Source organism: Maniola jurtina, chromosome 18, assembly GCF_905333055.1.
Source record: "Maniola jurtina chromosome 18, ilManJurt1.1, whole genome shotgun sequence".
NCBI classification, from domain to species: Eukaryota; Metazoa; Arthropoda; class Insecta; order Lepidoptera; family Nymphalidae; genus Maniola; species Maniola jurtina.
The window spans coordinates 9,705,977-9,724,344 of NC_060046.1; positions in this window are offsets into that span (position 1 = coordinate 9,705,977).

An 18,368-nucleotide genomic window follows, 5' to 3' on the forward strand; every position below is an offset into this window, starting at 1 on the left:
CAGAATGGTCCCAAAATGGTCCTTTATGGAAGGCAATTCGCTTCCATGTGTTTCGAACAAACGTAAGGTGATGGGGATCTTCTTGCGCTGGTTACTTAAACTTGAGCGATTAAGCGAAAATTACGAAAGATTACAGGCCCGTCCAATGTAATCCGCGGATCAGTTGTTGTAATTACACGTCTCCTAACTTTTTAAATGCTGCCATTTGTAATTAGTTTATCAAAGATTTGGTCGGCGGCTAAATCCGTGGTGAGCGAGGGCATTAATTGCTTAGCTAATTTGTATGACGAATTATAATCCCGCTCATTATAATATTTACGTATATTAAGTATTTGTAAAACTCCTGAAAACCTAATGTGGCTTAAATAGGTACTGGTGGTCACATTTTTGTCAGGCGATAATTGACTAAAAGGTTCTAAGATCACGCTATACAATTACATATATCAAAACATATAAAGCTCAGCAACTCTGACTCTTGATCAATTTTCCTTTAGCGACCAATATTTTCTTGTTCCTTACCTTATAATTCCTGATCTCGATTGGTGTAGAATTTGTTTGATTATATTTTCAGATGGGTGAACAAATGGTAACTCACTACTTGATACCTCATGCAGGTAAAATCCGGCCAAGTGCGAGTCAGACTCGCGCACCGAGGGTTCCGTCCTAGGGTATTTTTCCGATATTTTGCACGATAAATCAAAAACTATTATGCTTAAAAATAAATAAAAATCTGTTTTAGAATGTACAAGTAAAGACCTTTCATATTATGATACCCCACTTGGTGTAGTTATCTTACTTTGAAAATTAAAACACATTTTAATATTTTTCTGTGATGTAACCGTAAATTCGGGGTTTTTAGATTTATTGCTGTAGGTACTTGTGCTATAAGACCTATCTACCTGCCAAATTTCATGATTCTAGGTCAACGGGAAGTACTCTATAGGTTTTCTTGACAGACACGACGGACGGACAGACAGACAACAAAGTGATCCTATAAGGGTTCCGTTTTTCCTTTGAGGTACGGAACCCTAAAAATTACAATTATAATTTTTCTCACATTGTTAAACGTTATGTTATGTAGTAACGAAATTGACGGATTTTACTACAACAAAATATATTATACAAATATTAGTAAGCTAATTAATTTAATAATTTAATAATTATAATAAGTTATAATTAGTTGAACTTAAATTATCTAATACCTGCTTAGTATCTAATATCTTAGATTTTATTTACTGCCAATAATAAATTTTGGAGTTATGTAGTTTTGTTATTTTTTCAAGTAGCTGGTTATAATTTTATTGCTTTTGTTGCCAAGGCTCTCGTAAAGTAAGCAACGGAGAGTGCTTGCAGTAGGTATAATTGCTTGTGCGAGGTAAATGCAGTGCGCGTGAGTTAGCTAAATGTCAAGTACAGGCGATGTTTCCTATCTAAGTAATTATTATAAGTGTTTTTGTGTTTTTTGCTGTGGCGTAGAAAATCGGTGTGTATTTTTGTAAATTTTTATTGTGTTGGGATTTAATCAAGCGGCGCAAGCTTGTGGCGTGTGGAAGTCCTATGTCCAGTTTTGGACGTCTTTGGTTGACGATTATGATGACGATCAGGGATCAAAGTCATTTAAAAAGAATAGGCCTGACTCAGTTACTGACTGATTCATCGACGCCCAGCTAAAACCCTTGAAATTACAAAGCTGAAATTTTGCACCGAGCTGGTTTAGATTTTTTTTTAATTCTCACCGGATGGTTAATAAAGAGAATTCATATTTTCACCTCACAAATGTACGGGCGGCTGTTAGTAGAAATACAAAACATTCAAAAAAGCTATGGAAAAACACTTTTTTTTTCGAAAATACTTATAAACAACAAGTAGGTACCTTACCTATTGAAAGAGATCGGTGTCACAAGATGAATATAAGCTTCCTATTCTATAATAAATGAGTACTTATATTTTATTATTGAAATACTTATAATTGATACTTTTATTTCGAGTAACTATAGAAACGGGAGGAAATAGTCATTTTTGCAACTAGGTATGTGCTATAGACATGCTCTGGTGGTTTATTGAACGTGCGTAGGATGCTTAAAAACTATTTGATGTTGCTTGATAGTAATTATCTATGGACAGTTAGCTGTGCCCTTTTTTCCGTGAGGAAAATCCGACATGGATACCACCGGCCACGGGGGAGCACAGTGGTTATGTCGGACTCCTACCGACTAAAAACCTCACGAAGTTCAATCCCACCGCTGACGACGGAGCACAAGAGCCACAAGGTGGTTAAACAGAATAAGCCATTTTTAGGGTTCCGTAGCCAAATGGCAAAAAAACGAAACCCTTATAGATTCGTCATGTCTGTCTGTCTGCCGTATGTCACAGCCACTTTTTTATGTTTACGATGGCGACAATTTCGGATGTTACTGTTAGGTAGTAAATTTTATTTCACGCTGAACTTTGGTATAAAGTTAAAATTTTTGCTTCACAGTCTGAATTCGAAAAGCAAAAAGTCGGGTTTCTAGCATGCCTACAGTTTAATTGATAGGTATAGGTAGGTAAGGACGAGTTGATGACCGTCATCAACTGTAAGTCTATCGGACCCCAAGGTATCCCACAGGAAGGTGTCAGCGGTTTTTACACACAAGACATTTAATTACATCCAATGATGAATAATTCAAATGGCCGCTCGCCGGAACGGTCACAGCGCGTTGCGACTAGCGGTCGAGGTACAAGATTTGAAATTATGTGGCCATTTTTATTAGACTAGGTGTATCACCCTTCGCTGCTTCGTTGCGTGTAACGTGTTGCATTGCCTGAATTAGAAAGCAGGGTTATAAAGCAATCGTCGCGGCTTGGGAGATTCTTCTATGGTCGTTAACTTTGGTTTTTGTTTTCCTGATTCTCGTAAGAATAATATTTCTGAATTCCTCTGTACGATAATTCTTCTATGGTCGTTAATTTTGATTGTTATTTACCTGATTCTTGGAGGAACAAGAAAACAAAAAAATTGAAAAACACGACAGTTCTGTCAAAAAACTAAGAATAAGAAAATTACATTTGATAATGGCGCCATACAGCCGCCATATTGTTTTTTTTTTCCAAAAGTTATAACCAGTGTCATGCAGCATGATATAAGGATTCTAACAATACTCTATACAACTTTTGTTCAGGACGGCAGGCGGAACTTTGGGTATTTAGAAGTTAAGGTGGAATAAAGAAATTCACATACTTACATACATTACACGAACCATGAAGACATTACACTCCTTTTCTTGGGCAGTCGTGTATTTAATAGTCGTTCATAAGTAGCTTTAAACTTTTACAAATAAGTAGGTAGGTACTTTTGAATCGACAAATGCATCTACCACTGGTTCGGAATGCTTTTCCTACCGAGAAAAACCAGCAAGAAACTCGGCGGTTGCTGTTTTCAAAGATTTGATATACATTATTATAGAGCGAGCTGCTGGTCAATTCCCACGCCCTTTTTCTCATTTACCTTCATAATCTTCGATTGTATAATATGCTTTTTTCAAGAGCCTAATTTTCAAAGATTTTTGTAAAGGCAAGTTCCAAAAGAGTGTACCCATTCCCACAAATGACTTTTGGACCTTCCTGAGGCGGAGTGTAGGATTGCGAACCTATTACGGTTTCTAGTTAAAATTTCCTGTGCATGCATGTTCGTGTGCTTAATCTATTTACTATCACAATCTTCAGTGCACTAGAAGTAACGGCCGTAGAATTAAAGATTGACAAAATGATCACTTGATACGGGTTTATGACTTAATAACGTAATAAAACCATAAAAGCGGTCTTTGCGTCACGAGATGACTCCGTTTCCTATGAATAATAAGTGGCAAGTAGGTATAACGGAACAGAAATACATTCACATTGTGTAATTTCAATAAAAACCGATTTAAGACTATTAATTTATTTAGTGAAGATAGTTTTATCAAATCGATATTAATTGACTCATTCGATGCGATCTGTAGGGGTGGCTCTAAAATCAATGGTTGCAAGAATCTTCATCATGATAGAATTTGTATACAGGTGTTTTGACAGCTTTTTTTAGTCTCCGTCCGAGACTCAATGATTATTGGATAACTTCTGTGTTTAGATCATGAACTGAGTTAGATGTTGCGTAGCAATCGTTATTTTAGTTATTTTTATTTAAATCTCTCGAAAACCTCTACGCGTTGTGACCTGTGTGCCTCGCGTACGTTTTGGGAGGACATTTCAATTTATTTGTTATAAATATTTCAATAATACCTGCTTTTTCTGAGTGACGTCTTACAAACCGGACAAGTGCGACTTGAACTCGCGTGAAGAGGATAGGATTTATGTACCTTCACTATAAGCTCTTTCATGTGAAACAGTCACCTTTTGTATGTCACGTGGAACCTATCAAATTAGCTGTGACAGACGGATAGACACACGAGTGATCCTATATGGGTTCCGTTATTTCATTTGGATGTACGGAATATAACACAACTCATCTAAACAAGTTAAAACGTAAATTAAGTTCATTAAATCAAATCTTATCTTAATTATAGCTCATACTGTATGGCAATTAGTTATTCATGTAAAATATTCAAAATATAATACCTACCTAGACTGTTGATGAGACAAATTTTATATGGTTTGCAAAAAAGAGCATATATTATCCTATCTATACTAAAAATTATTAATGCGAAAGTGTGTCCGTCTATCTGTTTGATAGCTTTTCACTGCCCATCAGTTGAACCGATTTTACCGAAGTTTGATACAGGGATAGCTTGCAACCCGAGCATTGGCATTAGGCTATTTCTGTCCCGGAGTTACCACGGGATTCTAATAAACCCCATGGATGCAATCACGGACAACATCTATTCGGTACAGAGACGGCTTGCATCCTAGATGGACAATTTTTATCAACAAATTTGATTTCCCGAGACAAAAAGTGTCCTCTGTTTGTAAAATTTCTATGGAATTCATAAAAAACCTAAATATAAATTTTTTTATCACTACAAATTCACTACCTATATTATATAAACGTGAAAGTGCGTTTATTTGTTGGTTTGTCCTTCAATCACGTCACATTTTTTGTATGAGTAGATACATAGACTTATATATTTATATCAATGGGTAGATATCTATTGTTTAAAACCTTGTTTAAAACCTAGAAAGTGACATAAGCTACTGTTTCTCTCGGAAAAATCAAAGAATTTCCGCGGAATTTTTAAAATCATGCCAGACATCAGCATAAAATAATAATAATTTTCTAAACTTAGCCATCCTACTTTTCTAATAAAAGCAAACTCTAATTTTTAAAACTGTCGCATCTAATTCCAAATCCAATTCAACAATTCCATGAAAATCCGTCAAGTATTCGAATAATCCCGTCAAAGGTGGAATTTGATGTAAAAAGTGGACAGATCCCCAGGGCGGGAGAGTGTAGCCAGTTATTATGCAAATCCTTCGTCATCGCCGAGGGGACGACTTGAGATATGAGATACGGCGGGGTTACATTCAATTCCAACGGAAAATAATAATATTCTTCAAATCCATAAAAGTCATCATCATGATCAACTCATTGCCGGCCCACTACTGACCACGGGTCTCTTCTCAGAGTGAGAAGGAATTAGGCCATAGTCTGCCACGCTGGCCAAATGCGGATTGACAGACTTCACACACCTTTGAGAACATGGAGAACTCTCAGGCATGCAGGTTTCCTCAAGATGTTTTCCTTCACCCCCGACTTCCGATTAGGAGCCGGACGTTCTAACCACTAAGCTTTTACGGCAAAAGTATCTACTATTAATAGTAGGGTAAATTTTGAGAAAAGTGTTTAATTATTAATTGTCAATTGTTAAGTCAAAAGTATGGTTTAACGTACTAATTCGTACCTTTGACATGACAACGCATTGTACAATAATTGCTTAGAAGAGAAATCATTTCATTTGTTTATATACACAGTAAGTAAAGGAAAGAGGAGCTAGAAAGAGCAAGGTTGACCAAAAGTTTATCGTTACGTTTAGGAAAACGGGGAGCATGTATCTAGATATTATCTTCGCCACGTCTATCTACGTAGGTAGTTCATGGCAGAGTTACCTTACTCTATCAAATCCTAATTGTTTCTTTACTTGGTGAAAAGAATATAATATAATTTATAATATTATTATTGATAGGATAATGAAGAGTTTGAATAAAAATATTCACCATGTATCCCAACCCCATAATTTACTTTTGAGGGCGGTGACGGAATGTCAAAAATTTTGCTCAGAAATGTGACTAGCGCGAGACTCGAAACAAAATAAATTATACGAGACCAAAATTATAGACGCCCCGGGATAAAGTGCATCAGTTAAAGATATTTTCTCTTTATAAGTATTTTTTATTTGATAGAACATGCCTCTCTCTCTAGCGTCTTTCTTCAACCTAACAGGTCCCACTTTCTTCCCTAATTTAGGAAATTTTCCCATAGCATCATCTTGGGTTGCAGATTCCCGCTAACGCCTTACTGAACTTACGTGAAAAACTAGTAGCAAGCAAAGTGTTCTTCAATGGATACATTTCTTCAGCGAATTTGAATTAAAATTCGCATGGGTTCAGCTAAAATATGCAATCAGTATTATACCTCACCAGAACTACAAATCTTTCAGCTCTTTGGTCTCCTAAATCTACTAATAGTTAATACCTCTAGTTACTATGAAGACTGTAGATAAGACAAAATAAATGGGCCCAAAAACCAAGCAATTGATATAATATTTCAATGATTCCAAGTAAGAGCGTAACAACTCATCCTCACATAACTGCGACAGATTTTGCAACCTCCGAGAACGTTGAAGCAACACAAATTTAACAAACCATGACGACTGACACTCACATGAAACCAAACTAAAGTAACACTTCTTATAAAACTTTGTAAACATTATTCCTTTACAATAGAGTTCAATTTCGATAAGTAAAATAGGCGTCGACATGCAAAAAAACATTGCAAAGCTTTGTCAGCTTCAGCGAACATGACACAGTGTAGCGAAGCGACTGACAGCGTCGTTGAAACTCTTTGCATTACTGGTTATATGCGTCCCTTATTTCTTACACTATCCAAGATTGCCTTACATACGGATGTTATGGTTGATGATTTTGTCGTTCCAAGTATGAAACTGTGGCCGGCCAATAGGCAGTGCAATACGGCGTTATTGCAAGAGACAATAGGTACTGGGCATATACTGTATATAGAGGTTTTCTTCGTAATTTTCCGGTAGGTGGACACAACAATAGACGTGGAAATAACCACCTGAGTACGCATTGTCTAAAAAGATGAAGAGATAGAGACAATTACATGTCTTGTATATAGTACATTGACATGGCGTACTTTCGGGGTATTCTCTTGTGAACCATGAGTTGAAAAATGTAAAATTTTAGGCGTAGGCTTCTATTAGCTTCTTTTCTTGCTTTTATTGATCAAGCGCCTTGTCCTTAAGTTGTAGGGTGATACAATTATTTTTGAAACAATCTCATATGAAAGGTAAAAATAGTAATTGCACTCGAAACCTCTCAAAAGGAAATATTACTATAGTCGAAGCGCGCAATGTCATAGAAGTTGCCTATTTACAATCGAGTGAAAAATTGTATAGCCTAAACCTAAATCTATGCGAACGAAATCTATGTACCTACTTAGTAGAATATGAAGGAATTTAATATTATTTTGAACATCTATGTGCTAAACTCATATTCATAAATTTTATTCATTCATTCAATTGCGAAACTAGTTTATAATAATAACTAACTAGCTTATGTCCGCGACATCGTTCGCGTGGACTACACAAATTCAAACTCCCTATTTTACCTCTCAGGGGATGAATTTTCCAAAATCCTTTCTTAGCTGATGTCTACGTCAGCCCGATCCGTCGAGTAGTTTGAGTTGGGCATTGATAGTCAGTCAGTCAGATTTTCCTTTTGTTTCGATAAACTGCGACAATATTTAAAATTCCTTAGTATCAACTGAAGACAAAAAAGGAACAACATCCATATTTGTAGCTCAACTTACCATATTGTTAAGGTAGTAGTACCTAGTTCCGAGTAGGTAACTCGCCATAGCATGACGGGGTGCTAGGAATTTCTTATTATTAATGCATTTTCTTATGATTTCCTTTACGGGACTTCACTTGTGTGTGAGACTAAATACTTATTTAGTACTAGACTTCGTCCGTGTGGATTTAGGTTTTTAAAAATCCCAAGGGAACTCTTCAATTTTCAGGGATAATTAATGTAAACTATGAGTCCATTCCTGGGACGCAACTATATCTCTGCACCTTTCTCTGTACGCTTCAAAATATATTAAACGGATGAGCCGCGAAAAGCTAACAGACAGACAGACAGGAACACACTTTCGCCTTTTTTTTAATATTAGTATAGACTATGATTTTTTTATAATAATTACGAAAATAAACAACTCACCTACCTAGTTTATTATAATCATTTTCTTGAAGTAAGTGAAAGTACCTAAGTCTAATTGTTTTTAACCCCCGACCCAAAAAGAGGGGTGTTATAAGTTTGACGTGTGTATCTGTGTATCTGTGTGTCTGTGTATCTGTGTATCTGTGTATCTGTCTGTGGCATCGTAGCGCCTAAACGAATGAACCGATTTTAATTTACATTTTTTTGTTTGAAAGGTGGCTTGGCTTGATCGAGAGTGTTCTTAGCTATACTTAATCCAAAAAAATTGGTTCAGCCGTTTAAGAGTTATCAGCTCTTTTCTAGTTTTTTTTGTAGAAAAGAAGGTTAGATAACCGTTAGGTTCATAATATTATGTCAATTCACAAATGTCAAGCTGTCAAGATGGACGTTGCCTAAATACATAATTATTTGATGTTTTGGAAAACTCAGGTACTTTAGATCGTAGGCGCGGAATAGTCCAAGAAAATCAGTTCAGTCGTTTGAAAGTTATCAGGTCTTTTCGGTCTTTTCTAGTTACAGTAACCTTCACTTGTCGGGGGTGTTATAAATTTTTAATTTACACTTGTAAATTCTTTTTTAATCAAAAGTACAATTGTCATGGAATACCTATACTAAAAATTAGCGATTGCGATAATGCCTATTACATTTGTCAATAGGGAATTTTAAGTTTTAAATGCTAAATATTTGAAATTTTATGAGGTTAGGAACAACAGTGAAATAAATGTTGATAGCAGTCAATAAAACCTTTATCCACGCATAATCTGCGCTGTTTTGACTGACTATGGAATTTTTTAATTGCCAAATTCGAGTCGCGTTGGGTACGCACACAATACCTATATAAAATCGATTTATTTGGCATCACAACTGGAAAGTGGATATCAAAAAATTTTTAATCATCTTTTTCATTGATTTTTGTGTTATTTTCACGTCGCTAGGGCGTTTCTCCGAGGAGGTTATTTTTATTTATTATTTTTGTTAAGGATTTTAGTATCTTTTAAGTCAGCTTACGAAAACTAAAGTATATAGGTTATAATATTATAATATAAGAGGCTGTAGGTATTTAACTACACACCAATTAAACAAGACAACTTAAAGAATTTTCCGAAAATTACTTGTTTAAGTAAATTGCGCTTAATATCAATGCTCTTAGAGTATGAAATCCATTAAGCAGATTTTTTACCAATAACAATTAAATTATGCATAATGGTATTGTTGGCCAGCAATTTTTGTAAATCACGTTAATTGAGGTAGACAATGACAAGATTACAAACTTAATTGTGTTGTTTAATAAGTACTGATCTGATGGTTTTTTTTGATATACGTAAATGAAACTGTCAGTGTTTTAAAACTCGGAAAAATTAAGGATGTTTCTGGTTAAATCTATTTCTATATTTTGCACTGTAGCTCTTGAAACTTATGGCTCCAGGGAAGACCAGCGCTGGGCATGTGTCACCATCACAGACTTAGCAAATGTTGAGTGAAGTCCATTTTGGTGCCACGGTCACGCATTTCTTGCTACAAATTGTTTATCTATATATTATCTTCTATTCCAAATAAACGTCTTTTTAACCCCCGATCGAAAAAGAGGGGTGTTATAAGTTTAACGTGTGTATCTGTCTGTGGCATCGTAGCTCCTAAACTAATTAACCGATTTTATTTTATTTTTATTTGTTTGAAAGGTGGCTTGATCGAGAGTGTTTTTAGCTATAATCCAAGAAAATCGGATCAGCCGTTTGAAAGTTATCAGCTCTTTTCTAGTTACTGTAACCCTCACTTGGCGGGGGTGTTATAAATTTTTAATTTACACTTGTCTTTCTTTACTTCTTCTTCTTTCTTATAAAAATAAAACAACGTAATTTCGACGTCCATAGAAACGAAACGTAATACCCATCTAAAAATTTAGGAACCAGTTAAGAGCCATTCAAATTAATGGATTTGTCATCGCTATTAATTTTATCGGAATTAATATGCGAGCGGCGAGCGCAAAGAGGTATTTTTTTTATCAAAATTGTCATTTAATGGACTCCAGACGACGTTTAGAGCAGGGACGGTGAATTGATTGACGAATTGCGTGACGAATCCGAAATAGGTGGATTTCTTCTCTGTGTAGCAGTTGTAAAAGTCGCGCTTTGGTGAGGAGCCACGAGAAAAACGGAAGGTGCAAGAATTGAGGATCAAAATAGTTAAAACTAATGCTTAGTCCAATAATTGAATAGATAAGAAAGGATTTTTGTGTTTTATGCCCTCTATATCTTATTCTTATCTATATACCTACATCTATATCTTATCTAATAGAAGATAAGACTCTGGTATCTTTAAGACCAAAACCAGTACACTAAATCACTATTATGCTGTAAACTTGTTGTAAGAAAGGCCCAAGCTAAAAGCTCCAATAGCTTAGTGGTTAAGAAGGTGGAGTGAAAACTACAACCTTGTAAATATTGCGTGGGAAAATGGAATGTAGATATATTTTATTATGGGTGGGTAAATATCATGATTGATGTAAAATCAAAAGAATCTTACAACATCCAAGTTCCAAACTTTCACATATTAATGTGAAAGTTTGGAACCAAAGTTCCAAGCCATTCACATATTATTATTCCATCCAAGTTCCAAACTTTCACATATTAATGTGAAAGTTTGGAACTTGGATGTTTATTAGGTAATTTTTCACGCTAGACAGAACCGATTTGGCTGTAATTTAGATTGGAGATGGATTTCATATTGATATGCCTGGTAACACGAAAGTTTTTATCCTAGAAAATCAAAGCAGCAGGCATCATCTAATCTAGTTCTTTACAAACAATAATATTGTATAGAAGCAAGCGTTATTTTTCAGAAGTCCATGATAATATACAAGAAACCAAAAGCTTAGTTTGTTATAATCCGCTTAACCAGACCATTCTGTATGGTGCAGCATGCGATATGCACCGCCCGCCCTCCCACTTCTAAACATATTACACCATACAGATTGGTCGTTTAATTCCTAGTAAAAAACAAATTAATAAATTATTTAAATTTAATTGTAATATAAGAATAAAATACAATTATGTTTATGTACAAAGATTTCTCTTGTTTTTTTTTTATCACGAGGCATGTTAAATAGGAACAAGTGTAAATTAAAAATTTATAACACCCCCGACAAGTGAAGGTTACAGTAATAACTAGAAAAGAGCTGATAACTTTCAAACGGCTGAACCGATTTTCTTGGATTATAGCTTAGAACACTCTCGATCAAGCCACCTTTCAAACAAAAAAAACTAAATTAAAATCGGTTCATTAGTTTAGGAGCTACGATGCCACAGACAGATACACAGATACACAGATACACACGTCAAACTTATAACACCTCTCTTTTTGGGTCGGGGGTTAAAAATAGTGGTGTGAAAGCTTAAAGTAATACGTTATATATTATTCACCATTGAATCACTTGTTGCGTGGCCACAGTAGAAGAGTTGTAAAAGTCGTACTAACAGCTTGAAGTTCTCACGACAGATCGCTTCGATCGCTGACTCGCTCATTATTAGTCAATCTGTTTTATTGAAATATTTCGGATGCCGCCTTTGATCGTCTTGTGTCAATTTCTTTCAATCGATACATCGGCTCCGTTTACTGTTCACGAACGTTACTGGATCGAGTAATTAGTGCTGTCCATCCGATATTTTAATCGATCTTTTTTGAAACTGAAACGAATCGTGTGTCGTATCTTTTTGAAAGTGATGCTCGCTAGGCTCGTATCGTCGCTGATTTAGGATATAAATATTTATGATTCGATTAGAAACCTCGCACGTTTCTGAGTTTAATTTTACGCATTAGATGTGGTCCTATCGTTTACCGTAAGTTGTAAAATAATAACGGATATTAATCAATTTAAAAAAGTCATTGCATTTAAAAGTTCTATCGTCTACATCCGCAACTGTTAATTTATTGATTTTGAAACACAAATCAAGCTTCTAGGGAGATAGCAATGATTGCGGTTCTAAGGGAACTTGCCTGTGTAATACGGAAACCAATTGAACCCAAAAAGCAGTAGTAAAAATGTTTTGTTGCACTTTTTTGAATTTATATCTCTAACTACTTAGTCATTATAATTTCTGCTTTTTGATGTTCATCATAACTACGAAAAATCCTATTAAGTTATCTATTCTTATTGTGAAAATACCTATTTATTCGGAGTATAGTATGGAATTACCCAAACAAAAAACATACCTGCAATCATATTGTACTTAATTGTCAGATTGGACGAACAAAAACATTTTCATGACCATCCGAAAATACGTTCGTACAATTATTTTTTACTAAAAACTCACAAAAACCCGACTTCAATCGAATTAAAGTCCATTTGGTGGTTAAGGTCATCTCAATACTACGAATAATTACATACGATTCATCTATACCAAATAACACGTTCAATACATGGACAATTTGACATTGACATACCCGGCATCCGCTACCAAAATTCTACCTTTTAATTTATTTAATACGCGCCTCTAATTATAGACAATCATCAAAGACGTGACGCCTCTGACACACGAGGTAATCTTTTGTAGTCCCATCATGTATTGTCAGGCGTGTTTTGCTGTATATAACTTTAATAACCATTCAAACGAGACCCTCACTTATCTAAACAACAACACCCTTTCTCATCCGATTTGTAAGAAAGAAGCGAGGCGAAGAAGTTCACAATAAAATGGACATCACTAGCGCTATTGTCAAAGAATAGTAATCATAATCAGACGTAATAACGAATCAAGAATCATCATATTTTTTCGTCATAAGTTTTTTGTCATTGTTATTTTTATCGATGTTTTTTCAATACAGTGTCAAAGATCATCGATATTGACATTAAATTGAAGCAATTATTTTGACCGTGTCCTTGGTAGCATCGATTACGCAAATCCTGTTCGTGATTTTTATTACTCTAGTGAACATCGATTGATTTTAATTAGGTATATTGTGACAAATTATATTTTTGTGTTCCATCGCGGATCTTCGTTTTTTTATGCTGCTTGGTATTTCTAAATAGTTTTGTTATTTATGTTATCTTATTGATATTTAAATTGTGACTTTTTAATCAATTTTAATTAAACAACAGTCGACATGGTAATAAGCTCTTTCCTCATAAATAACGACGTAATCCATGATGGAACTACTTTGTAAATATTCCTTTAAATACCTAATACAGATTAAACTACTTAGGCTTGCTTCAGCTCAACCACTGATCCTTATATCCTGACGAAAAACACAGAAAAAGCTTGTTTCCTGGATATGGAGATAGAATACTTTTATCTCAAAACATCAAAGATTTTTCTTTACTTTCCACTACCCTACTTTTAGGTATATGCGAAAGTGCGTTTGTTTATTGGTTGATCATTTAATTATGCCGCAACGGAGCACCGCGCAACGATTCGACGTAATTTTTTAACCCCCGACCCAAAAAGAGGGGTGTTATAAGTTTGACGTGTGTATCTGTGAATCTGTCTGTGGCTTCGTATCGCCTAAACGAATGAACCGATTTTAATTTTGTTTTTTTGTTTGAAAGGTGGCTTGATCGAGAGTGTTCTTAGCTATACCTAATCCAAGAAAATCAGTGCAGCCGTTTGAAAGTTATTAGCTCTTTTCTAGTCTAACATAACCTTCACTTGTCGGGGGTGTTATAAATTTTTAATTTACACTTGTTGCGTGACGTCGTGTACTTAACGGAATTTTTGAAACCCCAATTTTCACGTGGATATCAGCTTGTCAGCTTATAGTTTTGTATATTTAAAGTATATCCTACTTATATTATAAACGCGAAAGTTTGTAAATATATATGGATGGATGTTTGTTACTCTTTCTGCACGCAAAAACTACAAGACGGATTTGGCTGGAATGGAGATAGATTATACCCTGAATTAACACATATGCTACTTCTTATCCAGGAAAATCAATGAATTCCCTCGGGATTTTTAAAAACCTAAGTACCTATATCCACGAAGTCGCGGGCATTAGCTAGTACTTAGCTTTATACATATATATAGATACTAGAGGATGCCCGCGGCTTCGCCCGCCTGGATTTCGGTTTTTTAAATCCCGCAGGAACTCTTTGGTTTTCCGGGATAAAAAGTAGCCTATGTCCTTCCCCGGGATGTAGCCCATGTCTGTACCAAATTTCATCAAAATCGGTTCAGCGGTTGGGCCGTGAAAACGTAGCAGACAGACAGACAGACACACTTTCGCATTTATAATATTAAGTATGGATTAAGATTCAAATGCAAAGACCTAGCGCATACTTTACTATGGTATGATATAACGCAGGTCCACCTACTCAGCATAACTCAGGCACCGAACCTGTACCCACCCAGTGACAGCCGCGCCGCCGGCAGCGCGCCACAATGGCGATTGTTCGTTGCCGATCGCCCGATAGCTCGTTATTTATTAACAACAATTATGTATTGCTGGCTCGGAATGTGTGGACGCGAACTAACATTCAGTATTTACAATAGATGAATGTCAGCATTGCTATTTCAGGGGTGATAGCCTAGTGGTTAGGATGTCGGCCTCCATTTCGGAAGGTCGGGGGTTCGATCTCGGGCACGCACTAAGCACGTTTTAATCAATTTTAAATATCACTTGTCTTAAGCTGTTTTTTCACTATGGGATATATATTATATTACAACTTACAGTACGGTTAAAAAAGACATTCAAGGTTATAATAATTCACATAGAGCTAAAAATTTGTACGAATGTTGAAAATAAAAATATATAGGTATGAACTGTGAAAAGTCCCCATCCCACATTTGCAAAAAATATATATTCAAGGTTAAAGTTCACAAAAATGTGTTTTTGCATTTTTCTTGTAAGTTTTATCATGAAATATATTAGGCAAAAATTGTAGACCATAATATTATTATCTACTAAAGTTGTTCTAACATTTATTTCCATTAGAATCACCATTCCCTAGATATCGCGATTCTAAATTTTTTTTTCTTTTTTTTAAGTTTTTCTAAAATTTGTATCATAGGAATGGCGATTCTTAGAAAAAAGTATAAGACAATTTTTGTAGATAATTTTACTGTAGATGTTTAATTTTATTTAACTTTGTTAGCTAATTTAGTAACTCTCTGTGTAGTTGAAATAAATCTGGCCTATCTAAACCCGTGGACACATGGTGAAAGTTCGCTGTATTCACGTCTAGGCCTCGAGGCTACGACCTACGCCCATAGATCTATTCTGATTGACGATATTAAAACTTTACGAGACGTGTTCAAGATGAAAAATTATATATAGTAAGTACGTAAGTACCTAACTAAATGATATTCGTGACTTCATCCGCATAAGTTTCGTTTTCCGGGATAAAAGTAGCCTATATTCATATCCAAGATGCAAGCTATCTCTGTACTAAAAGGATGATGTCTGCAACTACGTAAGCGTGGGTTTAGGATATTTGAAATCCCATTGTTTTTTTGGGACAACAAGTAGTAGGTATATTATGCCCTTTTCCATTATACAAGCTATCTCTGGTATGAAATTTTGTCAAAATCTATTCAACGGATGGGTCGTGAAAAGGTAGCAAACAGACAGACATACTGTGGCATTTATAATTTTAAGTAGGTAGGTAGGTATGTATGGATTTTTGTTTTGTACTAAAATGTATGCTTGCACTTGACTGCACGAATCCTTACTGAGTTACAAAGTAGGTACCTTGTAGGTACCTACCCTGTAAGTGACTGACGATGCAGCCTAAGATGGAGTGCGCCTGCACAGATGCCATTTCTAATTTTTATTTTTTGATGTTTTATTTTATTTAAATAGGCATCCATCAACAATATTTTTTTTGATTTCGTACCTATATACTTTTCTTTTGAAGAATTTAGAAATAGGCACAGTTTTTTTTACGGGTATTCCTGGATTTTTAAGGTTTAATGTCGTTTTATATCTATTAATTGATTAATGCAAACAAATAATTATAAAAACATACCTACGTTTGGAATTAAATTACAACTAACTTATCATATTATTACTTGGTATGGATCAAAGATGAAAAAGATCAATAGAAATAAAGAAGATAAAAGAAGATTAACTTTATATCGTTCCAATGTCGATAAGAGATCGGAATCAGAATAAGCCCATCAAGTAACATCACCTACAAGCTCAGTGGACAAGCGAGAGGCTATTATCGATTTATTGCCAATAGATTGCTATCATTACCGTCCGGATTATGTTGTTTGAATACTTGAGCAGGAGTTTTACTCGTTACACTAACACTATTTTATGCAACTACAGTTACTAATGTGACATCAACTTTGCAACAGCAACTTAGTGTTTCGATATACTTACTATAATCAAATAGGTGCTTCCATACTAATATTTTATCTATGCGAGAAAGTGTCTCTGTCGGTCTGCTAGCTTTTCAGAGCCCATCCGTTTAATCGATTTTGACGAAAGGTATTTTGTATTGTAGGTACTAGCTTGTTCCTAGGGATACTTTTTACCCCGCAAAAACAAAGTGTTCCCACGTGATTTTTCAAAAATCTAAATCCTCGCGGACGTAGTCGCGGGCACCATCTGAAATCGTCAGGGAGCCGCTGGATTTAGGCGGCGAAAGACTGCGGCGTGTGGAATTAAGAGACCAATGTGCAGCAATGGATGTCTATCGATGAATGATGATGATGTATCCATATAAATATGAAGTAGCCATAAACAAAAACTATTCTACCATCCAAACAACAAACAATAATTGACAGCAAACAGAAAACTCAGTAATCCGAGCTCATTTCTGAGCTCCTAACTCAATAACACTTCCCTCTTTTAATTGCGGTCCAATGAAGCGGAACTAATGCCACCCTCTTGAAAACTTCGCGACCCTTATTCGGAGTCAATCAATAAACCTTTTGGAGTGACCTTAGCATGTTTTTCTTTTAGGTCACTTATAGTAGAAATGTTTTTCTTTATTAGTATTGACTAACTTGATCTATTTAGTGGTAAGCACTTAGGTCTTTTCAGTGGGAGGTGCCGGGTTTGAATCCCGGCAAGGGTTTGAAATTTTATAATTTGTGAATCTCTGGTCTGGTTTGTTGGGAGGCTTCGTCGTGGCTAGTTACCACCCTACCAGCAAAGCCGTGCCGCCAAGCGATAAGTACCCTGTCGTGTAGAAACCATAGGGGTGTGGGTTTAATAAAAAACTGCCATACCCCTTCCAGGTCAACTCGCTTCCATCTTGACTGGATCATCACTTACCACTAGGTAAGATTGCAGTCAAGCTTTCTGAATAATAATAAAAAAAATCATCATCATCATCCCAACCCAGTGCCGGCCAACTATGGCTGATTCTCGATTTTAAAAAAATACTCTCACGCTTTAAAATTAATGTCTTTTAAAAAGACCTTTATCATTATAATATCATAAAGTTAGACACGGTCAAATGCCTAACATAATATACAAGTGTTTGTTGAAGAAAACATAACAATTAGATACAAAACTGCATGCAGCATGATTGATTTGACCTTTTAGTCAAATGGTTATGGGACTTTAGCATTGACCAAGGTGACTATTTTATGCATAATAATATTATTTAGGTAGGTACATCGTTTAGAAACAATTTAGATTCATGTATGCAAAATATAGAAGTATGAAACTAAATCAATTTTTAGATGAAACAAATAGAAGTCAGTATCGTAAGATTTTTTAAATTTTTTACCGGATCTCTATCACTTATTGATTAGTATTAGGTAGGTAATTACCTACCTATGACTTCGTCGTGCGGATATCAATTTTTAAAAATACTGTGCAAATGGATTTTGCTGGAAGAACTAAGTAAGAAAATCAGTTTTCACCGTTAGTTTCAGACAAGATAGCTTGCATCTTGAAGATGGACATAGGATACTTTTTAAAGTATTCAAGATGCAAATTTATTTATGTAACTATAGCCAAAATTCGTTTTGATTTTTATTTCCTCA